Raw genomic sequence first — 26,870 nt, forward strand, 5'->3', positions numbered from 1 at the left:
TTTAAAGGCCAGCTCTCTCTCTCCCTAGTTATGGGATATCAGCCAAGCTACAGAATCCCAGTGGGCTTCAATTTCCTCATCTACAGAAATTCCAGCTCCTTCACAAGACCATCCTAGGGTGAAATGAGACAACTTACATAAAATGCTACAGGTTAGATATTTTTTTAAAGAGGAAGAGAGTATGAATATGTTTGATAAGTAAGGAATATGGTTTTTCTCTACCTTCTTATGAGGATTCCCAAATTAGGAGCAGCAAAAAGGGCTTTAATTACTGTTCAGTTGCGAAATACCTCATGAACAGTAGACATCAGGGCACAGCCAAGCAGTCAAACGCCACAATTATCCATTGTACTACATACTAACTCACCAACTGAGCCAATATTTCCCTGCCATGAGAGAATTACACCAAGAACAAAGACAATGAGTGGGTATTCACAGACACCAAATCTTAGCATCAAAAGCCATTTTCAAGATGTTTTTGGTCTAGATGTTTTCAAATTGATTTTCGGCCATGGGGCTTTCTTCAAGGGAAACATTACAGGAAACCCACACAAGTAACATACGAGAGTGTAGCTACACTGGGGCGACAGCTGGGTCTCCTCCCCATGCCCTCTCCGAGTCCATCTGGCTCCCCTCCGCAATTCTAAGGAGCCCCACAGCTTAAGAACACTTTTAAGGAAAAAACTTCCCCAAACAAACAAAAATGGATACTTCCACTTTTCATGGCAGAAATGGGAGGTGAGGGTGTCTAAGTGACTCGTCCAAGGTTGTTAGCAGCAACCTAAGTCTAGAATTCAAACTACAGAACCCTGGGGCGCCTGGGTGGCTCAGTGGGTTAAAGCCTCTGCCTTCGGCTCAGGTCATGATCCCAGGGTCCTGGGATCGAGCCCCGCATCAGGCTCTCTGCTCAGCGGGGAGCCTGCTTCCCTCTCTCTCTGTCTGTCTCTCTGCCTACTTGTGATCTCTGTCTGTCAAATAAATTAAAAAATTAAAAAAAAAAAAAAAAAAGCTACAGAACCCTAGTCCAGTGTTTGTCCACTAAGAGTCAAGCTCTTCTTAATACTAAATGCTTTGCATCAGAATTTACCCTTATTTTTAACATATTTTTAACAGTCTATGAGTTTCAATCTCCAAGTTTTAACCTGGCTTCCTTACTTTCTTAGTACTCTCTTATTACTCTCACATTACTCATTCTCTTATCACTTTGCTCTCCATTAGTGTTGTCAAGAGTCCGGAACAATGGCACTGAAAACATTTCATTCCTAGCATGATTTACCAAGCCCATTATGTTTGTGCCCAGCAGATCTGTGGGACAGTAAAGAAAAATAATGAGACTCAAAGGGAGAATCCTCTGAAATGTGTGGTGCCGAGATCCTACTGCTTGCCTGACCTGCTCAATGTTTCACCCTATTTGATGTATCTCCAAAAGAGCAGTTTATCAAGTGAATGCTGGGATAAAAATAACTAGCTTCTTTGGTAAACAGGTAATATTTCAGGAGACCAGAGGGAAGAAACAGTGAGAAAGAAGGATGGCATGCTTGTGAGAGTCAGTCTAAATAATGTGGAGGTCACGGGGGAAACAAAAAAGCTCACCTATGTCCAAAAGATTTCCAAAACAGAAGCCCTTTGGGAATTCAGGTTGGCAGAGAGATGTCCTCAAAAAAGGGTCCTTCTAAGCCAAAACAACACCCAGATAGATCAATGAAATGCGAACTGTTCAACAATCAGGTATGCCTTGTCCAAACTGGACTGTTCCACGATGACCACAGAAGTCCTCCCACAACGGAATAACCACCTACATGTTCAAGGACAATATTATTATGGAACGCTCTTTTACTTCTAGTGATAAGATTTATCTACTAAATTAACCAGCTCTTTCTCTGCAACTGGGAACAGACTAAAGATCAGCGAGATAATATACCAAAGAATGCCCGAGAGAAGCATTAACTGTGACAGGAGATCAGCTTAGGAACCTATGTGACGTAGAACTTGTCAGGCAACAGACTCTTCCTACCCATTGCACAGAAAATCTTGGCAAGTGTTATCTGCTTGAAAATCACTGCTATCAGAGCTGGGGCCAATGAACTCATCTTTGTCTCAAAGAAAAATGTCTGACTCTATTAACAAGTCAAGAGCACAGTCCATTGTTTAATTTGCTTATTTTCTTGATTATTTACAGCAGAATGTCAATACTCACCTGTGATTTGGGTAACGTGGCTAATGCATCTTTATAACTAAATCAGATGCACATCAATTTTATTTATTTTTTTTTAAAGATTTTTTTTAAAGATTGATTTGAGAGAGCAGGAGTGAAAGAAAGAGAGTGAGCGGTGGGGGGAGAAGCGGGAGAGAGTCTCAGACTCCCTGCTGAGTGTGGAGTCGGATGCGGGGCTCAACCTCAGGACCCCGAGATCATGACCTGAGCTGAAACCAAGACAGATACTTAGATGACTGAGCCACCCAGGTGCCCCAAGATTTTATATTAAGTAACCTCTATACCCAACATGGGGCTCAAACTCACAACCCCAAGATCAAGAGTCACATGCTCTACTGGCTGAGCCAGACAGGCACCCCAAGTAACATTACTGTTAAAAGCTTCTAATATGCATTTGGATGTGCAACAGAACAGACACAGATAATCTCTCACAGAGCATTCTGCATAGAAAGGGACCTTACACCCTAACATCTCTATAAATCTTATTCTAAACTCTTATCTTATTCTAAACCCTGTCACCTTGTTGGAGTTTATTTGGACTGACAAAGAGTACCCAAAAGAACATGAAACCAGAGACTCTCTTTTTATTGGAAAGTTCCCTTCATATGCCTTTTAATCTTGAGAACTGATCTTAGATTAACTCTCAGTGCTTGAGAGTAGTGACTATGTTTCATGAGTTTCTCTCTATTCTTTCAGAGTTCTTCTATTTATAATTGGTTGCCAGTAATCCAATAATTCTATGAGTAATTCTATTATGGCATTTAAAACTTCCTTTTGGGGTGCCTGGGTGGCTCAGTGGGTTAAAGCCTCTGCCTTGGCTCTGGTCATGATCCCAGGGTCCTGGGGTCGAGCCCAGCATCGGGATGGAGCCCAACATCGGGCTCTCTGCTCAGCGGGGAGCCTGCTTCCTCCTCTTTCTCTGCCTGCCTCTCTGCCTACTTGTGATTTCTATCTGTCTTAAATAAAAATCTTAAAAAAAAAAAATTCTTTAAAACTTCCTTTTAAGGGCGCCTGGGTGGCTCAGTGGGTTAAGCCGCTGCCTTCGGCTCAGGTCATGATCTCAGGGTCCTGGGATCGAGTCCCGCGTCGGGCTCTCTGCTCAGCAGGGAGCCTGCTTCCCTTCCTCTCTCTCTGCCTGCCTCTCTGCCTACTTGTGATCTCTCTCTGTCAAATAAATAAATAAAATCTTAAAAAAAAAAAACTTCCTTTTAAATGCTGGGTTTTTTTAAAACTTTCTTTCTAAAGGTTAGGAAGAAATGGTAAACAGATACTCATACTGGTCAATGATATAAGCCTTCGGTAGACAACCTGATGACATCTATTAAAAGCCAATGAAATGTACAGCCTCTTCCCTAGCAATTCCATTTCTGCAAGAGATAAACAAGGATACAAAGATGTACATACGTGGTTGTTCATCACAGCAATGATTATAAGAGTGGGGAGGAGGCAGGGAAGGAGAGAATAAGGGACAGAGGAAGTGAGGGAGAAGAAAGAAAAGCAAGACAACTGTTCAACTGAGGGTAAATCTAAATCCACACAATGACATACTATATATAGCCATTAAAATAACTATGTGCATTACGTGATACCATGTAAAGGTACAGTGACGAAGTATGCTTTCTAATCTGCTTGTACTCAAGACTATATAGACTATGATCACAAATGGTATATACATAAACGTAGACACACACACACACACAAACACACAACCTCTACAGATTTTCAAGTCTGAAAAGAAAAACATGAAATTGTACCAAAAAATTTGCTAAGTAGTGTCATTTATTCAGAGGTGTAGATTATTCTGTTTATGTCTAATTCCCAAGTTTCTAGAGGGACTGTACATCACCATTCTTAATAAAACTAAGACAAAAAATGTCCTTCATGAGTCATGAAAACATGAGGACTTCTAGAATAAGAGATAATATAGTAGAAAGTTAACCATAAAAATAAAAATCTAGTGGCTAAGTCAAAGTTACATAAAGTTCTGCCAAAAACACAGCTCACAATGAACATCCCTTTCACATAATTACTCATCTCAAGCCGTGCTAGAAATGTTCTGGACACATGTTGAAAGGACTTGTGCCCTAGAATAAGGGACCCATGCTCAAGTCCCAACTGTGCCACACACCAACTGTGTGACCCTGAGCACTCCGCCTTCATGAGACCCAGTAGTAACAGACCCCACCTCAGAAGGCTGTGGGGATTAAAAAGAAAGAAGGGTATATAAAGCACACGGTACTAAGCCTGGCACAGCAGTCATAAATGATGGCAATTATCATAATAATTTCTGTTATCACATATTAATCAAGAAACGAAATCACGATCGCTTTAAGGGCAGCGACTGTACCTTATTTTTGTTCATCCCTGGATCCCTGGCACCTAAAAGTATGCCTGACACACAGCACACCCTCATTCAGTATTTACTGAATGAAGTACAGCTAAAATTAATTAACCTCCTTGAATGTCAATTTCCTCCTCTGGCAAAATCATAAAACACCCTGCAGAGGTGAGAACTGGTAAACATTAAGGCACCTAGTTCAAAAGAGGCTTCTAATAAATGACAGCTATTATATTAGTGAACTTGTCTCTGTGGGTTTCAACAGGTATGAAAGCTGAAGGGAGAAAACAGGTATAATTTTTTCTCCGAATTTCCTTTCATATTTGGGTCCATTATTTTTATTTAGACTCAGGAATGAAAGTTCTCTCTTTCCAGGCACACATCCTAGCAGGCTAATTATTAAAGTGGTAATCTTTATTTTTTTTATTTGTTTACACATATTATGAAAGCAGTTTTCTAATATACAACAGAACAACATAGACTATACTCCATTTGTCCCAAATTTATCATGAAATATACTGATTTTTTTTCTATTATCTAACCCTTTTTTTAAAAATTAACATATAATGTATTATTAGCCCCAGAGGTACAGGTCTGTGAATCGCCAAGTTTACACACTTCACAGCACTCACCATAGCACATACCCTCCCCAATGACCATAACCCCACCACCCTCTCCCTACCGGCCGCCTGGCAACCCTCAGTTTGTTTCATGAGATTAAGAGTCTCTTATGGTTTGTCTCCCTCCCGATCCCATCTTGTTTCATTTTTTTTTTATTTTTTTATATTTTTTTATAGATTTTTATTTATTTATTTGACAGAGAGAGATCACAAGCAGGCAGAGAGGCAGGTAGAGAGAGAGGAGGAAGCAGGCTCCCCGCCGAGCAGAGAGCCCAACGCGGGGCTCGATCCCAGGACCCTGAGATCATGACCTGAGCCGAAGGCAGTGGCTTAACCCACTGAGCCACCCAGGTGCCCCAACCCATCTTGTTTCATTTATTCTTTTCCTACTCCCCAAACCCCCCCACGTTGCATCTCCACTTCCTCATATCAGGGAGATCATATGATAGCTATCTCCACGTCGTTGCAAATGGCAAGATTTCATTTCTTTTGATGGCTGCATAGCATTCCACTGTGTGTATGTGTGTGTATGTGTGTGTGTGTGTACACCACATCTTCTTTATCCATTTATCTGTTGATGGACATCTAGGTTCTTTCCATAGTTTGGCTATTGTGGACATTGCTGCTATAAACATTTGGGTGCACGTGCCCCTTCGGACCACTACGTTTGTATCTTTAGGGTAAATACCCAGTAGTGCAATTGCTGCGTCGTAGGGTAGTTCTATTTTCAACTTTTTGAGGAGCCGCCATGCTGTTTTCCAGAGTGGTTGCACCAGCTTGCATTCCCATAAAGTGGTCATCTTTAGACTGCCACAAACACTTTTGGCAACTTTTGGTAAATAGTACCTTAGAACCTGTGAGCTTAGGACATGATACATACAATGTATTAATTAATCAGTACTTCTCGGGCTTCAAATCAAAACTTTTTTTTTTAAAGATTTTATTTGTTTGTTTGTTTGACACAGAGAGAGCACAAGGAGGAAGAACAGCAAAGGAAGAGGGAGAAGCAGACTCTCTACCGAGCACAGAGCCCAACGCAGGCCTCCATCCCAGGAACCTGGGATCATGACCTGAGCCAAAGGCAGACACTTAACCGACTGAGCCACCCAGGCGCCCCCAGATGAAAACTTTTAAGATGAACTGAATTGGGAAGCACAAGAAAAATCAACAGGATTTCTATATATGTGACCAAATGGATTATTAAGGAAGTATAAGACTCATGAAGGTATTCAATTTTAAAAAAGTATTTTCTTCACAAAAATCAAAACAAATGGGAATGCATTTTAAGAAAAAAAGCAGATCATCAAGAGGAAATCAAACCACTAAGTTTTGTGCAGGGAAGTGAAAAAAACTACTGACATGAAACCAGAAATAATTTCATATAAGTCATAACATTCTTGTACTGTATTAAGAGAGAAACAATCATCTGAGGAGGAAAAAGAAAAAAAGCTTTACCATTAGGGAGAAGAACTCAAAAAACTGCCCAGATCAGTCATTTATGCAGCTTTGCTTACTTTCCCATGTCTGATCTGACAGAAACCTCGAATTTCATACAACAGTGTTTAGTAGAAGGTTTATGGTCCTATTTCTACAATGATTTCTGTTGAAAGACGAAAAGGCTACTCAGCATTCATTTGCTGTGAGTTAAGGTTTTGGTTCCGCATCCTTGAAACGTACCATGCCACGATTTAGCGGCGTCTCCTGGTTTCCATTATTGCACACTGGAGTGCAAACACTATTTAAGAATCTCATTAAGAAAATGATAGTTTTGGGGCGCCTGGGTGGCTCAGTGGTTAAAGCCTCTGCCTTCGGCTCAGGTCATGATCTCAGGGTCTTGGGATCGAGTCCCGCATCGGGCTCTCTGCTCTGCAGGGAGCCTGCCTCCTCCTGTCTCTCTCTGCCTGCCTCTCTGCCTACTTGTGATCTGTCTGTCAAATAAATAAAAAAAATTAAAAAAAAAAAAAAAGAAAATGATAGTTTTGTGGTGACTTTCAAGACAACTAGAATAAGCATATTCAAGTTAGGCGGGGTAAATTTTACCTTATATGGATTCTATTTCTGTGAAATTTTAGCATTAAAATGATATATGAAGAGAATAGCAAAATCTTACAAATTCTCTAGAATCTGGCATAATGGGTACACAGGGTCAATTCTACTGTTCTATTTCAGGGGTTTGTTGGGTATGTTTTAAAAAATTTTTATATAACATTTTTTAAAATTAAGGCAGACAAAAAAAAACATTGGGCAGACAAACCCACCTACAGTCTCATGCTACTGCTGAGCTGCTGAACAGATTAAAATGTAAAGTGACAGAGACCCACACTGACCAAGCACAAAACCAGGCAAGAGTTGTACAAATCTTACCAGCAGTCTTGGTCAACACTGGCCAATCTTCCATTTAACATGGTGCTTCCCTTCCCGAAAAAGGATGATTTAACTCACCAGAACCAAAGTACAAATGATACCAGGAAGAGAAATCTAAAATCTGTCTATTCTCAACAGGGCAGATTCTATTAACAGTTCAATAATATGCATATATTATTAATATCTACAGTTTTATCACAAGTTCATCCACCCATCCAAATATGACCAGCACAGAACTAATTCCAATACGCCATGCACAGTGCCAGGTGCTGGGGATACAGTGACGAGCAAAGACAAAATCTGCTCTCCAGGAGATTACAGTCTAGAGGAAATAGAGACATTAGGTTACTACCTTATCCCCACCTGGTCAGGGCACAGTGCGACAAAGGAATCCTACTGAATTCACTAGAAGGGAGAAAATGTACAGTGGGCAAAGATAGAATGGAAAAGTTAAAGAGGTGGGGCACCTGAGTGGCTCAGTCGGTTAAGCATCTGACTCTTGATTTAGGCTCAGGTTAGGATCTTAGGGTTGCGAGATCAAGCCGCAATGTTGGGCTCCAAGCTGGGAGAGGAGCCTGCTTGGGATCTTTCTCTCTCCCTATCCCGCTGCCCCTCCCTCTCTAATTTAAAAAGAAAGAAAGAAAGAAAGAAAGAAAGAAAGAAACAAACATTAAAGAGGTGACAGGAAACAGAAGAACCCAAGATACTTAATATGAACAGGAAAAACAATCATTTGTCCAGGTTGCTGGCACAGTGTTTTAGAAAAAAAGAAAACAAAACATTTATTTCTGTCCTTTACGATATTGCTCTAACCAACTACATGTTTCCAGAAAAACGTCCATCTTTTCTAACTTATATACATAACTTATCCGGGCCAAAAAAACAAAGGTCTCAGAGGGCGCCTGGGCGTCTCAGTTAGGTGTCTGCCTTCAACTCAGGTCATAATCCCAGGGCCCAGGGATTGAGCCCCAAGTCTGGCTCCCTGCTCAGCAGCAAGCCAGCTTCTCCCTCTCCCTTTGTCGGCGCTCCCCCTGCTTGCAGTCTCTCTCTGTCAAATAAATAAATAAATTCTCAAAAACAAAAACAAAGGGCTCCTTATTCGAAACGTAAAAAAAATATCACCTGTTGCCATCCTTGAAAATAAGAGTGGCTCTAAGTATTTAAGTCAGTCCCAGTTATTCAAAGCACACATCTAGCATTATTCAAGGTCCAGCTGTACAACGTTCCAAGTTACCAGAAATCTCGGTGGAAAAGGTTGAAGTTTAAACCTGGGTATATCCAATGTTACAAAAAGGTTCAAAAGCCAATTTACTGTACCTTTAGGTTTTCAGATTTTCCAGAAGGAAAGGAAAGGGAAAAAGAGAAAGACGTGAAAACAACACTATTTCGCAGAGGGAAAAGTTCAAGGCCATTCCTATCTGTTGGCCTCTTTAAAAGAACAGATTCCCACTGATGATAAAAATTTAATCAAATACACATCCAAGCTCTCAGAATTCTTCTCCTTTCTACCATTCCATACTAAGGTTTCCCTGACAAGGTCATCGAGGCAAAGATTCATGAAGAGGTGCCTCTGAACGGCTGGGCCATTACACAGCGATGAAAGGGAACTTGCACATCCTGCCTTAGGAAATCACCCAGACAAAATATTTATCAAATGGTTCTATTTATTGCTCTGTATTAGGAAAAGAGATATCTAAAGTGCAGTAGTGTGGCTGACAACAATAGCAAGAAAATAATTTAATTATTTCAACTGAAGTAGGAAGGAAGAAGTCACTGCAACTTTGAAGAACCCTCACTGATGTTAAATTATCCTCTGGCCCCCCCATATCCGAGAGCCTGAGTTTCACATGCCCCTCCGCACCCTCGCAGCCCTCAACGAAAGGTTAACACACTATTTCAGCGAACAAAAGAACTCAGGGGCAGAAGAAAGCAGTAACCCTGCTTAAGGTGGCCCAGCTAGTTATGTGACAGAGATGCAGCTGAACTGGGTCTCGGCTCCTTCCAAGTCTTTCCCCCCACTACACAACCTTGCCAAGGAAAAGCCATTTTATTGGGGGTGGAGGGGAGAGGAGATGGAATCAAGTGACAAGTGGCAGCGAAGAAACCAGCAAGTATTCAGTTACAGGGTTATTATCTCCTGAGCCAGGAGTGAAAAAGAAAAGAACTTTTCCCAGAAATTAGCACAGATAACGACTCTGTTCATCTGCCAGAGTCTCTGGGCCAATCCCTTCCCGTCCCTCAAAGCCCCCGCAGGAATTAAGTAAAGGACAATTCGCATTTAAAGGACTACAGAAAAGAAACGTGCAGTACAGTTCACTGAGTCACCCAGGTCTGTCCCTGACCACCCTGGACCCTCTTTCAGTTCACATAATTCCATTCCTTTGCAGTAAGCAGAGGACAGACACCCAGGAAGCACACTTAATAGAAGCTGATGTGGGCACAGAGCGAGGGGATTGAGGAAAGATGTTTCCTAGACTATGCAGTAAAATACCTGCATTTTTCTCACTGAAGACTTACTCCTTATCCCACCCTGAACACTTCTGTACTGCTGAAATGAACCTAAAAAACTGGTTTTCCAACTTCCAATATAGATTAAACATAAACTAATTAACTGTTTGTAAAACACTTTGAAGACGTGAACGAGTGTATAAATGTTAATTATTAATGTTGATCCACAAAACTCCTGCATGCAAAGTAAAATACTGGTTAAGTTTCTGCTACTTTCAAGGCACAAATATGGAAGCTCGGCATGTTTTTTAAAATTCTAGGAAAATTCTAAGAGCAGACCACAATGATTTTCTATTTACAACATGAACAAGCTGGAATCTTCAGCTGGTTATTCTGGATATAATTATATCAGAATTTTTTTTTAAAAATGACTTATGGCATATATAATAAAACTAAAGTATGTTTATAGTCACAAAGTATTGGACAAAAATTATAGTTCACTGACCTGAAAAGGGCAAAGTAATTTCTCTGAACCCCCATTTTTTTCATCAAAAAAGGTTCAGGGGGAGGGAATTTAATACCTACCTTATGGGGTTCTTGTAAAGAATTAAGAATATAAAGGAACACACAATACATAGGTAGTATATAAAAGTTTTGTCTTTTAGTGACTTCACTTTTTTAGAAAACACTTCTTGGGAACCAGCCTGCCTCGAAAGATCTTTCTAGAATGCATTAGTCTTTTAAAAACACACTATCCCCTGCACCAGGCACACATACACCACCATTTTAGCAGGAAGGCCGAGGCAAAAGCTTTGGTCATTCCTGTCCACTGACCCATATAGATCCTTAATCCCCCAACAGAGAAAGCACCTCGGCCAGGCCCCAAAGGCCTCATGTGACCAAATGAACAATTAGAACTCCAGTTCTCAACTTCTGTTGCCACATTTTTCCCTAAATAATTCCCAAACTGCAAGGTCATACCCAGAGATCCTTTGTATTCTTCGTCCAGCCAAGCTATGTACAAAGTGCCCGAGGGGCAAAAAAAAACATTTTCTTCCAGCTTGTAAAAGGTAATAGAAATTATTTCCATGCAATGCCACACTGGGCCTACCTTCTCCCACTCCAGAAACACACCTACTTTGAACAAAGCAGAACTCAACTGGCAAGACCAGGTACCGTGGGTTTATTTACAGATACCATTCAAATGACAATGAGTGTTTTTAGAACTGACTGACGAATTACAGAAAATATCAAATTTGCAAAAAGCCCAACACAGCTATCCCTTTAGCATTATCACCTAAGAAAAGGAATACTTCTAAAAAATTAAGTTAATGTTGACAGTGTAATTCAGATTTTTAAAAAAATATATCATGCTCGGTTCAATTTATCTCAAGGGATCTATGCAGCAAATTTCAAGTGCTGAATAATAATGTCCCCTTTGAACAAAACTGTGCCCCATCTAGCCAGGTGGGGAGAACATGTGCTAACAATTTCCCAGGAGCTGTTACGGACCCATATCAAAACCACCAACTATTCTGTTACCTGATGGCCTCCTGTGATCAAGGGCTCAAATTTTTAAGACAACAGACCACAGTCAAAGACCCAGCTATGGGAAGAAGCAGTGTTTAGCAACCGCAAACAAATGAAATTCATCTACCCAGAAGCTCATCAACTGAGGACGCTCCAAAAACACTAACTCCCTTTATTAAAAATAAGATTAGGGTGCCTGGCTGGCTCAGTCAGTGGTGTGTGCGACTCTTGACCTCAGGGCTGTGCATTCCAGCCCCACATGGCAGGGGCGGGGGTTGGATTTACTTAAAAAAAAAAAAAGACTAAAGAAAAATATATAATTTGCAAAACACTTAGAAGGTAAGAAATAGCCTATCATCTCCTTGAACACAACTAAACAATCTGCAATCCCTTCCTTCCAGACTCCTGTTATTATGTATATGCCAAATATACAAATGACACCCCTGCATCACATTAAAAATCACAGCTGTACTCAGAGATCGAAAAGGTACAACAGATTTCACTAACAATATTTTTCTCATGCTCAGAGAACAGTTTTCACCATGTTTATAGTCCTAACTCACTTGGATTTAATAGGCGAGGTACTGTTTAGATCACTACCTTCTTCCTTCCTTTATTGGTGATATAGATATACCCAGTTGTTACTGGTTACCACGGTCATGATTATTACTAGCTACCATGCCATGTGACCCTGCCATGTGCCAGAGGTTTACATATCCCTAATTCTCACAATAACCACCCCCCCTTTTCTATCTATGGTTCTTTAATTCTTATATCCAGTGCAAACTTCATTCCCAAACTCCGGATGTGCATACCCAATTACTTACTGACACCTTCATTTAAAATATCACAGATCTAAAACTTGGCACATCGGAGAAAGAGAAATAACAGTTTCCTCCTCCCAACTAACTCACTCACATCCTCACCCCCAACCCCTCAGGAAACCATAGCACCGTTCACCCAGTTGTTCAAGGAAAACACCTGGGAACCATCCTGGATTGGCTTCTTGCCTTCAAAACCCTTTTACAATCCATGAAGAATCCGATCAGTTCTCACTTCACAATGTGCACTGATTCCAACCACTCCCCGCCGCTTTCACCGCTGCTGCCCTAACCCAAGCTACCATCTTCTTTCTCCAGAGTGAACTGCTGAAAAATTCTTGGTCGCCGTTTCCACTCCTGTTCCTTACATGCACAGTGAAACTTTTTTTTTACGATTTTATTTATTTATTTGACAGACAGAGATCACAAGTAGGCAGAGGGGCAGGCAGAGAGAGAGAGGGGGAATCAGGCTCCCTGGTGAGCAGAGAGCCTGATGTGGGACTCGATCCCAGGACCCTGGGATCATGACCTGAGCCGAAGGCAGAGGCTTTAACCCACTGAGCCACCCAGGCGTCCCCACAGTGAAACTTTTAAAAACCAAAATCAGCTCTTGTTATTCCTTCCTCAAACCTTTCAGTGGCTTCTTGTCATCCTTAAAAGCCTATGTGAAGCGCCCTATGCCTCCTATAGATTATCTCCCTCGGTTCCCCTTCCTCGCCTCATTCCAGCCCCACCAACCTCCTGTGCTTGCTCCCACCTGAACCTCTTCGCCCCTGACGTTCCTTCTGCCTGGAACACCCAGGCATCTCCAGGTGGCTCGCTCCCTTTACTTTGCTCAGGTCTCTACTCAAATCTCACTTCCTCCAGAAGGTCGTTTGACCACACCGATTTCTGCTAATACTCTTGACATTCTTCCTAAAATCATCCACCCCAAACATCCAAAAACCTGTTCATTTATCTTTCTTTTAAAGATTATATTTATTTGAGAGGGAAGCAGAGATAGCGACAGAGATAGCAAGACAGAGCATGAGCCGGGAGGAGGGGAGAGGAACACTCCCAGCCAAGTAAGGAGCCCAACGTGGGGCTCGATCTCAGGACCCCGGGGTCATGAACTGAGCCGAAGGCAGACGCTTCACCCACTGAGCCACCCCGGCGCCCCCATCACTTGTTTACCTTCTTTTTCCCTTACTAGAATGTCAGCTCCTTGGTGGCAACAGCCGTCTCTTATTTTCACTGAATCCCCACCACCTGGAACAGGACCTTACATACAGAAGGCACCCAAATGTGCTGGCTAAATTAACAAACCAGACAAGGATGTTACATGCCCATTTTACAAAAGAGAAAACTGAGCTCCGTGAAGCCACACAGCAAATGCCAAATGCCATCTGAAAGAACCAGTCCTCTTCCAATAACTGAGTGCCATAAAGCTGAATTCTAAAGAACAAGAATGTCAAAGAATGCATTTGTTTGAAAATATCAGGCCACGGTGATTTTTCTCTTTCTGTTCATCACTAGAGCTTTTCCCATCTGTGATTAATCTTATGTATGCACTACGTATGCCCCTTCTCACCTGGAAGATATCTACTTTTCTGTATTCCCCACCAAATAAAGGCTGAGCTACAGACAGCAGACATTTAAGAAATGTTTCTTTGATATTTATACCCTCCAATATTTGAAGAATCCTGTAACAAGACTTTCAGCACCACCAATACAGTCTTCAAAGAGACTTCAGTTTCCAACCATGATGGAGTAACTGGATCCAGACTTACCCTGCCAACACCCCCTCCAACAACTAGAAAAACAGACAAAATATATAAGGCAACATCTTTTAGACACTGGACAACAGGAGCAAAGGACTGCAATTCCTAACAGAAGGGGAGACATGAGCCGAGCCCCACAACCAGCTTTCTCAGCCTGCAGCGCACTGGAGCGTGGTGCAATGAGGACGATTCTGAGCAAAGCCTGGCAATCTTGTCAAGCTGAGAAGACTTAAGAGTTTGGGAAGGTGAAGGAATCTCAAAATTCAGCACAGAGAAGCCTCCTTGAGTCTGAACAGTAACCTATACGAGCATACTGAAAAATCTATGGCCGCAGGCAAAGAATGGCCCAAGAACCATAAACTAAATAATCCTAGAGTCGGCACAGGGCTGGCAGACACTCCTATTCTGACCAGTCAGGGTGGAGAACATCCAATTTTTCAATGGAAACTGGAGGCTTCATGATTAATTAGGGGAGTGAAAAAAAAGCCTTAGAGTAAAAGCTCCACTAGACCAATCCTACAAAGTTCAGGAATGAGCCTAAGAAGTATCATGCAAATCACTTAACCTGCAAAAACAAAATCCAACCCTCTTTTTTTTTGGGGGGGGGGGGCTTAACTAGAGCCACTGAGCCAGCTCATTAGAGCTGAGATTTTTTTTTTATTTTTTGTTTTTTTCAGCATAACAGTATTCATTATTTTTGCACCACACCCAGTGCTCCATGCAATCCGTGTCCTCTACAATACCCACCACCTGGTGCCCCCAACCTCCCACCCCCCACCCCTTCAAAATTCTCAGATCGTTTTTCAGAGTCCATAGTCTCTCATGGTTCACCTCCCCTTCCAATTTCCCTCAACTCCCTTCTCCTCTCCATCTCCCCTTGTCCTCCATGCTATTTGTTATGCTCCACAAATAAGTGAAACCATAGGATAATTGACTCTCTCTGCTTGACTTATTTCACTCAGCATAATCTCTTCCAGCCCCATCCATGTTGCTACAAAACTTGGGTATTCATCCTTTCTTTTTTTTTTTTTTTTTTTTACAGCTTTATAAACATATATTTTTAAAAATCCAACCCTCTTTAAAGCAGTGCCTCTCATATTAGGGATGATTTCTACTCCCTGCCAGGTGACTCTCAGTGTGTCTGGAGACGATTTTAGTTATTGCAATTGGCATCTAGTTTCGAATTAGGCTAAACACCCTACAAAGCACAGGACAGCCCCCAAACAGAGAATCGCCTGGCCCAAAATGTCAGTAATATCAAGGTTGAGAAATCCTGCTTTAAAAGAGCAAAATCTGGCAATCAAAACTTAAAATTCACCATGTCCAGAATCCAAGAAGAAATTACTAGATATAAAAAGAAGAAAACTTGATCCAAAATAAAATCAGGCCACAGAAACAAATATGATGGGATTAACAGAAACCTTAACAACTGCTGAGTATTATATATATAATCAAGAATTTTTTAATGAACCTAAATAGGAGACAAATGGAAGAAATAAAAAAGATTCAGTAGCAAATTGAATCCAACAAGATATGAAGAAAACATCATGACCAACCCAGGATCATCACAAGAATACAAGGCTAGTTCAAAGTTCCAAAATCAGACATCAACAGGATAAAGAAGAAAAAAATAAATGATCGTCCCAAAAGATGCAGAGAAAGCCTTTGGCAACATTCAATATCCATTTATGATAAAAAAGTCTCCACAAACTAGAAATAAGAAAGAATGTCAACTTGATAAAGGACACATACAAAAACAAACTATAAATACAGGCATACGTTGTTTTATCGCACTTCACAGATACTGCATTGTTTACAAACTGAAGGTTTGTGGCCACCGTGCATCGAGCCAAGTCTCTCAGAGCCACTTTTCCAACAGCATTTGCTTCACTTTGTGTCTGTGTCACATTTTCATAAATATTGCAGTAATATTTCAAACTTGTGCATTGTGATTATATTTGTCATGACTGTATGTGATTGGTGATTACAAATCACTGAAAACTCAGATTACGGTCAATATTTTTTAGCAATCAAGTATTTCTAATTAGGGTATGTACTTTTTAAAAAACAGAATGCTTTTAAACACTTAATAGACTACAGTATAAACATAGCTTTTACATGTAATAGAAAACCAAAAAATTGGGACGCCTGGGTGGCTCATTTGGGCGTCTGCCTTCAGCTTAGGGTCGTGATCCCAGGGTACTGGGACTGAGTCCCACGCCGGGTTCCTTGTTCAGCAGGGAGCCTTCTCCCTCTGCCCGCCACTTCCCCTGCTTGTGCGCATGCTCTCTCTCTGATAAATAAAATCTTTAAAAAAAAAAAAGCAAACTAAAAAATTAATTTGACTTGCTTTACTGTGATACACACTTTATTTCAGTGGTCTGGAACTGAACCCACATTCTCTCTAGAGTATGCCTATAACAGATTTATGGTGAAACACTCAATGTTTTCTGCTCCCCAACATGAGGAAAGGATGTCCACTTTTAAAACTCCTACTCAGCATCATACTGAGGGTCCTAGCCAGTTCAATAAAGCAAGAAATAAAAAACATACAAACTGAAAAGGAAGAAATCAAACTACCTATATTTGCTGATGACACTATTATCTATGTAGAAGATCTCAAAGAGTCTACAAAAAGGCTTCTAGAACTAAAACTGAGCCTAGCAAGGTCATAAGATACAAGGTTGGCATATGAAATTCAATCCCATTTCTATATACTAGCAATGAACAACTAGAAATTGAAATTTTAGAAGCATCATTTACAACAGCACCAGAAAACATGATACGTATATGAATCTTATAAAACATATGCAAGACCCAGTTACTGAAAAACACAAATGAAAATATCAAAAAACAGTCCCGGGATATACCATATTCACGGCTCAATACGTCACTTCTCCCAATTTACAGATTCAATGCAATGCCAATCAAAAATCCCTGCAAGATTACAGAGATCAACAAGCTCATTCTAAAATGTACCTGGGAAGGCAAAGCAACTCGAACACTCAAAAACATTTCTGAAAAAGTAACACAACTACAGAAACCACATGACCTGATTTCAAGACTTACTATAACCTACAGTAATCAACAGTGTGGTAATGGTGAAATGACTCAGATCAGTGTAACAGAACACAGAAGCCAGAAATAGACCCAAGGGATATATGACCAACTGACTTTCAACAAAGGTAATACAATGGAGAAAGTCTTTCCAAACACCGGGGTCGGGGCACCTGGCTGGCTGTCGGTTAAGCGTCCAACACTTGATTTCAGCTCAGGTCATGATCTCAGGGTCATGAGATGGAGTCCCATATGGGGCTTCGTACTCAGTGGGAGGGAGTCTGCTTGAGAGCCTCTCATTCCTCTCCCTCTGACCCTTCCTCCACTCGCACACATGCTCTCTCAAACAATAAAATCCTTTAAAAAAAAAAAAAAAAGTTGCTGGAACTACTGCTTATCTAAAAGCAAAAAAAATATATCTCAATCCATACCTTGAACCATTTAGAAAAATTAACTCAAAGCGAATCAATGTAAAATTTTAAAGTATAAAACCCCTGGGAGAAAGTACAGGGAAAGTCTTTTTGTTTAGGACAGGCAAAGATTTCTCAGATATTACACCAAAAACATGATCATAAAAGAAAAAGAACTTCATCATTATCGTAAGTAAGAACCGCTCTTCATAAGACATTAAGAGAATAAAATGATAAGCCACAGACTAGGAGAAAGTATTTGCGAACAATAATCATGTATCTAATTCTAGAATATATATATAGAACTCTCAGGGAGCCTGATGGTGCAGTCAGTTAAGCATTCAACTCTTGGTTTTGGCTCAGGTGGTGATCTCAGGGTGGTGAGATCAAGCCCTGCATGGGGCTCTGCACTCAGTGTGAGTCTGCTTAAGACCCTCTCTCACTCTGCCCCTCCCTTCCCTCACCCCCCAAGCCCTGCTCTCTTGCTCTCTCTGAAGAACTTTCAAAACTCAATAATAAAGCAAACAATTCAATATTTTCATGGGTAAAAGATCTGAACAGACACATTACCAAAGAATGGCAAATAATCACATGAAAGGATGCTTAACATCACTCGCCACCAGGCAAATGGGGGGAAAGAAAAAAACCAGCCTACATTATGTATGACTCCATTTACATGACATTTCCAAAAGGCAAAAAACCATGGAGAAAGAAAACAGATCAATAGCGTCTGGGTCTGAGAGTCAAAAATGGGTTGACTGACTACAGAGGAGTTTAGAAGAATTTGGTTTGGAAGATAAAGGAACCATTCCATACATATCTTCATTGAAATAGTGGTTATGTGAATGTATCCGTCAAAACTCACAGAATGCTACTAATTTTTACTGAGTATAAATTATACATTAAAATGAGAAAATAAAGACTAAAGAGACAACAATGTACTGAGTAAATCCTTATTTTGCCCTGGTTAAAAAACTTTTAAACCAACTATAAAAAAAAGATTTGCGAGACAAATGGGAAAAGTTGAATATGCACTGAATACTGTTGCTACTTTTCTTAGATGTAACCATTGCACTTGGTTATGTAAAACACAAAGATCAGCAAACGTCTTCTGTAAAAGGCCAGACAGTAAATAATGTGTGGCTTTGTGGGCAACCACTCTACTGTCGCTGCAGCACCAAATCAGCCACAGACAAATGAGCACTGCGATGTCCCAATAAAACTTTATTTACAAAATGAGGCAGTAGGCCAGATTTGGCCTGAGGGCTATAGTTTGAGGACCCCTCGTGTAGACAAAACTACAGAAAGCAGACTAGTGGTTCCCTATGGTGAGGCAGGCAATGCAGTGAGGGTTGAGGGGAGGAACTGGCCAGAGTTGCAAGGGAATTTTTCTGGAATGATGGCAATGCTCCATACCTTGATTTTGCTGTTATCTACATGGATACACCTGACAAAACTCATCAAATGCTATATACTTAAAATGGGCACATTTTATCATATAAATAGTATTTCAATAAACTGGATTTATTTTTAAAATGTACTCTTTCCAGGTGATAGCATCAATATTGTGAAAAGCCTCGCCTTTGGAGCCAGAATTATCTGAGTTCAAATTTTAGTTTAAGACCTATGTGATCACTGTAAAATCACTTTGGGGGCTGCTTCCCCATACTTGAACAGCTTAGTAATGCCTGCCTCGTTTTTTTTTTTTTTCCCCCAAATTAAATAAGAAGTGTAGGTAAGACACAAAGTATAACACCTGGCACAGACAAGGCACACTCCCGAGCTGAGTAAACCTATTAAAAAAAATTATTTTAGAAAATGAGTCAGTAAACACCAGACAACTAAACTAGCTTCTTTTGTACTCTCAAAATATTCTGACATTCTTTGTTTGCTGTTTATTGTGGTTTAACCTGACTTCAAGAATGGGCATCCACCGTCCGTTCCTGTGATTTCACAGTAACTTGGGTCTAACAGCAAGCACTGTGAACTGAAATTTCTTTAGAGTTTAGAAAAGTACTCCATGACAAATATGTTATAAAAGGAAAATGGAGAAGAGCCAAGGTAAAACATATCAATTTTCCCAAGCAAGGAGAATGACAATAATTATAGCATATTTTAATTATCTTTTATTAAAAAAAAAAGAAAGAAAGAAAAACCGACGTAATTGGATGTTTCCCTCTTTTCAACCAGGATTTGAATTTTATCCAAACCAGCAGTCAACCAATAAATTTACAAAATGGGGATGCCTGGGTGGCTCAGTTGGTTAAGCAGCTGCCTTCGGCTCAGGTCATGATCCCAGCGTCCTGGAATCAAGTCCCGCATCGGGCTCCCTGCTCGTCAGGGAACCTGCTTCTCCCTCTGCCTCTGCCTGCATTCTGTCTGCCTGTGCTCGCTCTCTCTCCCTCGCTCTCTCTGACAAATAAATAAATAAAAAATCTTTAAAAAAAAAATTTACAAAATGGCATAGCACTGGTATGGTATTTTACCTTATTTGTTTCTCATAACAGTAGTAAGTGTTAAGAAATGATTAATATTAAATTTGTTTTTAGTTTACAAGGATCTTATGTTTGAGATAGATTAAGTGGCTTGCTCAAGGACACACAGTCAATAAATGGTAAAGTCTGGTTGTGAAGTCAGACATGTGGCTCCATACCACCTGTTTTTAGTAGAGATCACCATCAGAGAATCATCTTGGGTTCTATGAAATTCTTTACATAACTCCTACGTGCTTTTCCCTAACTTGACATCTTTAGTTGTCTAAAAGAGAAATCAATTACCATGCGACATACCTACTTAATATCTAACCATTCAGGAATAACTGGCCATTTTAGATGGTGGGGCTATGGCAAAATATGGGTTTATGATACTATCAGAAGTGAAAATTCAAAAGCATGGTTTCCAAAAGAAGAGCCTACAGAGTGACATAAATGGTTAATTCCTCACAGTTCTTCCTTTTTCCCACCCCAATACCCACATCACAGAAACATACTGATATCCACCTTTGCCAGGCTCTGAACAGAGCTCTGAAGAGGTAAAAAAGGGAAATCACACCATTGTTCCACATAAATATTCATACAATCACAGTATCGCAAGAGCAGGTGGTCTGTCCTCCCAGCACGGGCTAACAAAATGGGTTATCTGTTCATCTTCTGTTTATTATGCAACAATCAACCCATAGGTGGACTTCAAGATCATAAATGGGAGGACATATGAAGGAAATGAAATTCCTTCCACTAACATCTTCCCCCTTCTCCTCATTTACAGTGGTAAGACAAGCTGACAAGGACTCAGGAGCACTGCTTCCAAATGGACCCTGTCCCCATCAGTAATAACCGAGTCTATTCAAGTGCCCATAAGCATTAACTTTAAAAGAAAGGATTATCAAAAAGTCCAAATTTATTCATCTAGCTTTGTCAGGTATGTTTTTTCTTCCATCTGTGAGTCTGATCAATAAAATTTTTAAAGGTTTACTATAACCCTCCGTGTCTAACTTTGTACTCTCATTTTATAAGAAGACTAATGGAAACATGAGATTCAATATACAGAAATGTCCTGATTACAGGTTTGGTACTGTAAATAGTATAAACGGAGTTGGTAGAACAGATTCAAATCACTGCTTCCTTCCGCAAATGGTGGCACCTTCAAAGGTGTTAGCTTGAAGGGGAAGTGAGCAATTTGCTAACATGACTGAACTGTGCTAACACTGAATTAACCCCCAGTCCAGGTCTATCTTAAACGAATTTGAAAAATGTAGTCATAATCCCTATCAATTATTTTTCAAGACTGAAGTAAAATAAAGTACAAAAGCTGGAACTGACTAAATAACTTGGATATCCTATTGCAAGTGTTGAAAACAATCCATCTCTCACCATTTCCTAAACACTATAAATGCACAGTCATACCCTACCAAGCTACTCCGCAAATTCCACTCAAACACCTGTTAAAGTCAATGAGAAGATAACAGTTTCTATTAACATTCAGTTCAACTGAATGTTTAAAAAAAAAAAAAAAGAAAAGAAAAAAATTCATTCAATTGAAGACACTCAATTCTCAAAAGGATTCCTTCTTTATGAAAGAAATAGCTAAACCACTAAACTCAGAAGCATCAGACTTTTAAAACCGCTTTAAATCATATAAAAAGTTATCAAAATTATTATCGCTACAGTTACAGGTAAAAGGCACCTACTTAATGTCTGGCACACTATTAAGTACCTCACATGGTTTCAGTTATTCTAAAGAACCCTGCAAAGTATGGTACTACACCTTTTGGAAGGACACAGAAGCTCCGTGGCTCCCAACTAGTCAAGGGAAGTGTGGGGATCAGAACTCAAATGTACCCGGCTTCAAAAAATGTGTATTCTTCAAAACTGGGCTACCTCCCCACTTCACAATAGAAGAAAAGACAGAGATATGAAATGATGTGTCCAGCAGTCTTAATCATTTCACCAGAAAACGGAGAAAATTAAATGAGAACCACATTGTGAAAACTCACAGAGCTCTATTTAAACTTCACTTCTTTTCAAGGAGTAATTAACAGATAAAAAGAAAGGCTTGAAATCCTTTTAAAGTAAACTAAATTTCATCACAGACCTGCACATGAACTGTCATTCTGGACAAGTTCCCAGAGTCAGTGGTTCTGCATGCACTATCACTAGCTTAGTACAAAACACGTCACCAATTTCAAACGTGTAACACCTACCCTGCGTTAAGAGTCCTTCCTAGCAAAGAGGGGACAAAACTAAGAAATAAGGCCCATCACGGCCCTCAAAGAGTTAAGAGACTAGAGGAGGAGTCCATTTATACTACGTATACAGTTACCATCAGTCAGGCAGATAAATGAAGTGTGTGAGAAATCCTAAAACAGTAGGTATAACATGGTATCACAGCTCAGAGAAGGAAAGCAACTGGCCTACTTGTCAGGCTTTGTTGTCAGTTCTATTTGTTTACATTAAGCCCCTCCCGGACAGCCCTTCCAACCTCTGCCAACCTTCAGCCACACAATCATCCCACACAGGCATACCGAACTGCACAACCAGGAAGAAAAGCCGTAAGGGGAAGAACCGTGACTCCTCAAAGTGACATTGTTGTCGTAGTTTAAAAGTACAATGCTTATGCCATAAAGACATTTTTCTTTAGCCTCATCAGGTGAAGAAAGTTGGTTTTTCAAAGCAAAATAAGGCCATCCCAACCAGCAAAACCCAGAAACACTTCCCCGCCTTACTCATTTCAAATGAGAAATCAATCAAACTGACACACAGAGTATTTCTCAAATTTTTCTTTTTAATTTAAGAGAGGGCAATGGGATAGGAAAACAGGTATTAACACCTTCGGGTCATTCTGTTCCACTACCAACTTGACACTTAAGCTAGTTTCACTTGGGGGGTCTTCAACATCATAAGCCAAGTGAATCAAATTCACTAGAATCGAACCCCAAACCTGGCAAGGCTTGTGTCTCATGCAGCCTGAAAATCTCCCAAGACCGAGCAATACAAGAACCAGAACAGGAATTCATCTCAGCTGATCATAACGTCTTTACCAACTTGCAAAAAATCATCTTTCAAAAACTGCACGCAGTCGTTTGTTCTGACCTGGGCAATCCAACGGCTTAGAAAAACAGAATAAGATGCTTCTTCAGAAAACAGAAGGGGGTGTATTGGAATAAGAAAAAAAAAAAAAAAAAAAGCACACTGCTTTTTCCTTTAGTTGTATATGCCTGAGGCAATAAACTCCAAAAATAACTTCACCCAGGAGTCTAAAAGCTGAGAACGAACACCAAAAGATTGCTCAATCCAACTTTCATTGTGAATTCCTCAGTTCACAGTAACACTTAAAAACTTAAACTGATGAAATCATTTTGCTGTTAAAAACTACGTATTTCCAAAAAAAAACAAAAAAACCCAAAAGTAAAAAAAATCCGTCTATCCTATCTCGTGGGGAAGAAAAATTGAGGGTTTTCCCCCATTTTCTTTTAAACTTCTCATATTGGTCGACTTTGAAAAAAAAAAAATAGTATAAGTAAGCCAAAAAAAAAAAAGTTTTGTTAATGTTTTGTTTGGCCTCAAAGTATGGCTGCACTTGAACTCGGTGGAGAGCTGAACCCGCTGCACAGTCCCAGCGCGGGTCCCCTCCGGCGGCGTGGCCCCGACCCGCGCGGCCCGAGATGGGCGCGGAAGGCGCCCCCCGAAGGCGGGTGCGGCCCGGAGTGTTTACCGTCCGCGTCGGCCCGGGGGAGACGCTCCCTCGCGTCCCGAGCACTTGTTCGCGGAGCCCGGCAACAGGAGGGACCCTCGAAGGGGCCGCGGCTCCCGGCGCCGGGGGAGTCGTCTTCGCCCGAGGGGCCCCCCGCGGCCGCGGCCGCGCCCCCCGCGCCGGGAGCTGCGGCGATCCCGAAGCCGGGCGGCGGGAGCTGGGAGGCGCGCCACGGCCGCGGAGCAGACAATGAGCGAGGGGGCGACGCGGGGGAAGAAGGGGGCCGGGGAGGCGCCCCCCACCGCCGCCCCTTCATCCCCACCCGCCCCCTCCTCGCCCCGCGGCCCCGCCCCCCTCCCGGCGCTGGTCCCGGTAGCGGCCCCCAGGAGCGGCCGCAGGAGGAGGGCCCGCGCGCCTCGCCCGCGACCCCTCCCCAAATCACAGAACTTCCCCCAACTCCGCCAACTAAGTTGCGCTCTCACCGTGCGGCGCCCGGGGCTCCCCCGCGGGCCCAGCCGGAGCAGCTCCGCACCGTCGCCACCGAGAAGGACAATAGGCAGCCGCTCACCCGGCGGCGGCGACGGCTTGAGGCAGCGGCGGCCGAGGCAACGAGCGGGCACGGCGGTCTCAGCGGAGCCCAGAAGCTTCACCGCGGCTGCTCCGGCTCGGCGCTGGCCCTGCACACAGCCCAACCCGCCGCGCATGCGCCACAAGCCGCTCGGGCACGGGCGGGGCACCTGGAGAGGGCGGTAACGCCTACGAGCCCTCCCGTGAGTAAGCGCGGAGACAGGGGCCGCGAGCTGGGATTGCACTGCAGAGCTGCCCATCACGTTCCGGGAGGCCAATAGGAAGGCATCTGGGCGGTGCGTTCAGGTTGCTAAGGAAGGCTGAGGTTGCCTGCCGCCGCTGTGCCGCGGCAAAGTGATCGGAGTGGGGTGGCTGGCGGAGCTTTCGCAGGAAAGTGCCCACCCCCCTCTCCTCTCCGCCCTGTCTCCGGAAACCGCCCTGCCTCTGTGTGCCGATGCTTACCTGACTGTAGCAGTTATCACACACGTACTGAAATGATTTACTCTTCTACTTCCACTTGCAATCGGAAAGTGGGGTTTAGTCTTCTGTGAGTCATTGTTAGGTATCCAACAAGTGTTTTAGGTGGATGTATCACTGGATGCAGGATGGCTCTCTGGCGGCATCAAGATTTTGACAGGGCATTCCGTGAACTTGTGGCTACTCGATCACAATCTACCAGTTTCAAAGGACCTCAGAAATCATCTGGTGGCTTCTGAGAAACGAAAAGTGGTCCACTGGGTCAATGAAACTTCTTCATTTTGATACGCGTGTGTCTGTGTGTGTTTCAGTGTGTATTTCACTGTGTGCTAGGAGGAAAAATGCCTGTCACAACAGACCATTATTTCATTGATGTTATCTCTTAGATCAAATAGAAAGCTATTTAAAAATGAATCTAATTAAAGAAAAATATTAAGTAAAAAATGACACTTTATATTCAGTTGAAGAACATGCAAAATGATAGTGATTGAAGTCAAAACAGGGGTTACCTAGGAGTTGAAGGATTATTGGCTGAGAAGGAGCAGGAGGGGTGCTGAAGTGTTCTGTATTTTGATCTAGATGGTGGATAACAAAGTTATAAAATATATGAAAATTCACCCAGCTGGGGGCGCCTGGGTGGCTCAGTGGGTTAAGCCTCTGCCTTCGGCTCAGGTCATGGTCTCAGGGTCCTGGGATGGAGCCCCACATCGGGCTCTCTGCTCAGCGGGGAGCCTGCTTCCCTGTCTCTCTCTCTCTCTGCCTGCTTCTCTGCCTACTTGTGATTTTTCTCTCTATCAAATAAATAAAAAGGAAAAAATTTAAAAAAAAAATTCACCCAGCTGTACACTTAAGATTAAGTACACTTTGCACAGTTTAGACATATATTTTTTATGTTCGTTTAAAAAATACTGGTATAGAATATGGCAAAAGGAAGGAAGGGAGGGAGGGAGAAAGAGAGAGAAAGGAAGGAAGAAAGGGAGGGAGGGAGGAAGAGGAAGTAAACATGACTCTTTGAAAACCCTAATCCAGGCAAGCTCACCACCGAGGACTGAATACCTAAGAGAGGGGTATTGTGAATATTTACTGTGTGTATCAGTCACTTCAGATGTGGGGAGGCTTTAAATCTTAGAACTGCTCCTAGTCTTGAGCTGTGATTTGCTTCCCTGCAAGTGGACCTGGTTCTCACATATATTTTCCTAGTTCACCCTCACAGAATGAAAAACCAAGGCCAAACATGCCCAGCGCTTCACGTGAAATTATTTTCCAACCATCCCATCGTGCTGCCCACCCTCCTCGACACTCACTCTAATCTGTCCTTGCCAAAATTTGAAAGAGGGTGTGGAGAAAGGACTCTTCTAGATCCTAGCCCTGACTGCCACGAAGGAACCCACCAAGAACATGCCATTTCCCAAGAACCTCAGTCTCCTGTAGAGCAAGGGAGCTAACCCAGAAAATCACTTCGAGGGTCGTATGTGATAAGCCCAGGGTCTTCTCCTAGAGCCTAGCTGCTCTGTTACAAAGGCAAGAGCAAATAAATGTTATGACGTCATCTTTCTAGTGACTGCTGACAGTGTCATTCCCTGCTCCCTGCCTGGGCAGGATTGACCCCTTTCCCGCGGGCTGCACGCTGCATCCAGGGGTCAGGAGCCCCGCACTTTTCAAAATTTACTGTGCTACAAACCACCTGTGCGATTTTGTTAAACGTGGATTCTGACTCAGTAGGTCTGAGGTGGGATCTGGAATTCTGCCTATCTAACAAGCTCCCAGGGGATGCTGATGCTGCTGGTCTGGGACCCTACTTTGAGAAGCAAGGGTCTTCTCTGAATTTTCTAGACAGCTGAGCTCTGCATCTTCTTTGGGAAGTCCTAAGGAAACATCCTTGCTACCCTACCTACAATAACCCATTCTCCACTAGTTCCTCTCATTCATATGACTCAGAGTGTTCCATAGCATGTATCCCAGTCTGAAAATAGCTTATTTGTGTGTGTTTATTTTTCTCCCCCCATTATAATGGAAGCTCCCTGGAGTCGGTTTACCAGCCCCCCACCCTTTGCATCTATCATAGTGCCTGTGG

The 26,870-nt window shown here is 42.0% G+C and overlaps 1 protein-coding gene across 1 annotated transcript in view; it reads right to left on the reverse strand.

Annotated features, from left to right (window-relative positions):
• Positions 1-24,446, reverse strand: part of AKAP13 (A-kinase anchoring protein 13) — a 330,885-nt gene extending 306,439 nt beyond the window's left edge. The window contains exon 1 of the mRNA XM_047736222.1: positions 24,235-24,446. The gene's annotated coding sequence lies outside the window, so the exon portion shown is untranslated. The remainder of the gene's footprint in view (positions 1-24,234) is intronic.
• Between the last annotated feature and the right edge of the window lie 2,424 nt (positions 24,447-26,870).

The sequence above is a fragment of the Lutra lutra genome, chromosome 7 (assembly GCF_902655055.1).
Source record: "Lutra lutra chromosome 7, mLutLut1.2, whole genome shotgun sequence".
Lineage (NCBI taxonomy): Eukaryota > Metazoa > Chordata > Mammalia > Carnivora > Mustelidae > Lutra > Lutra lutra.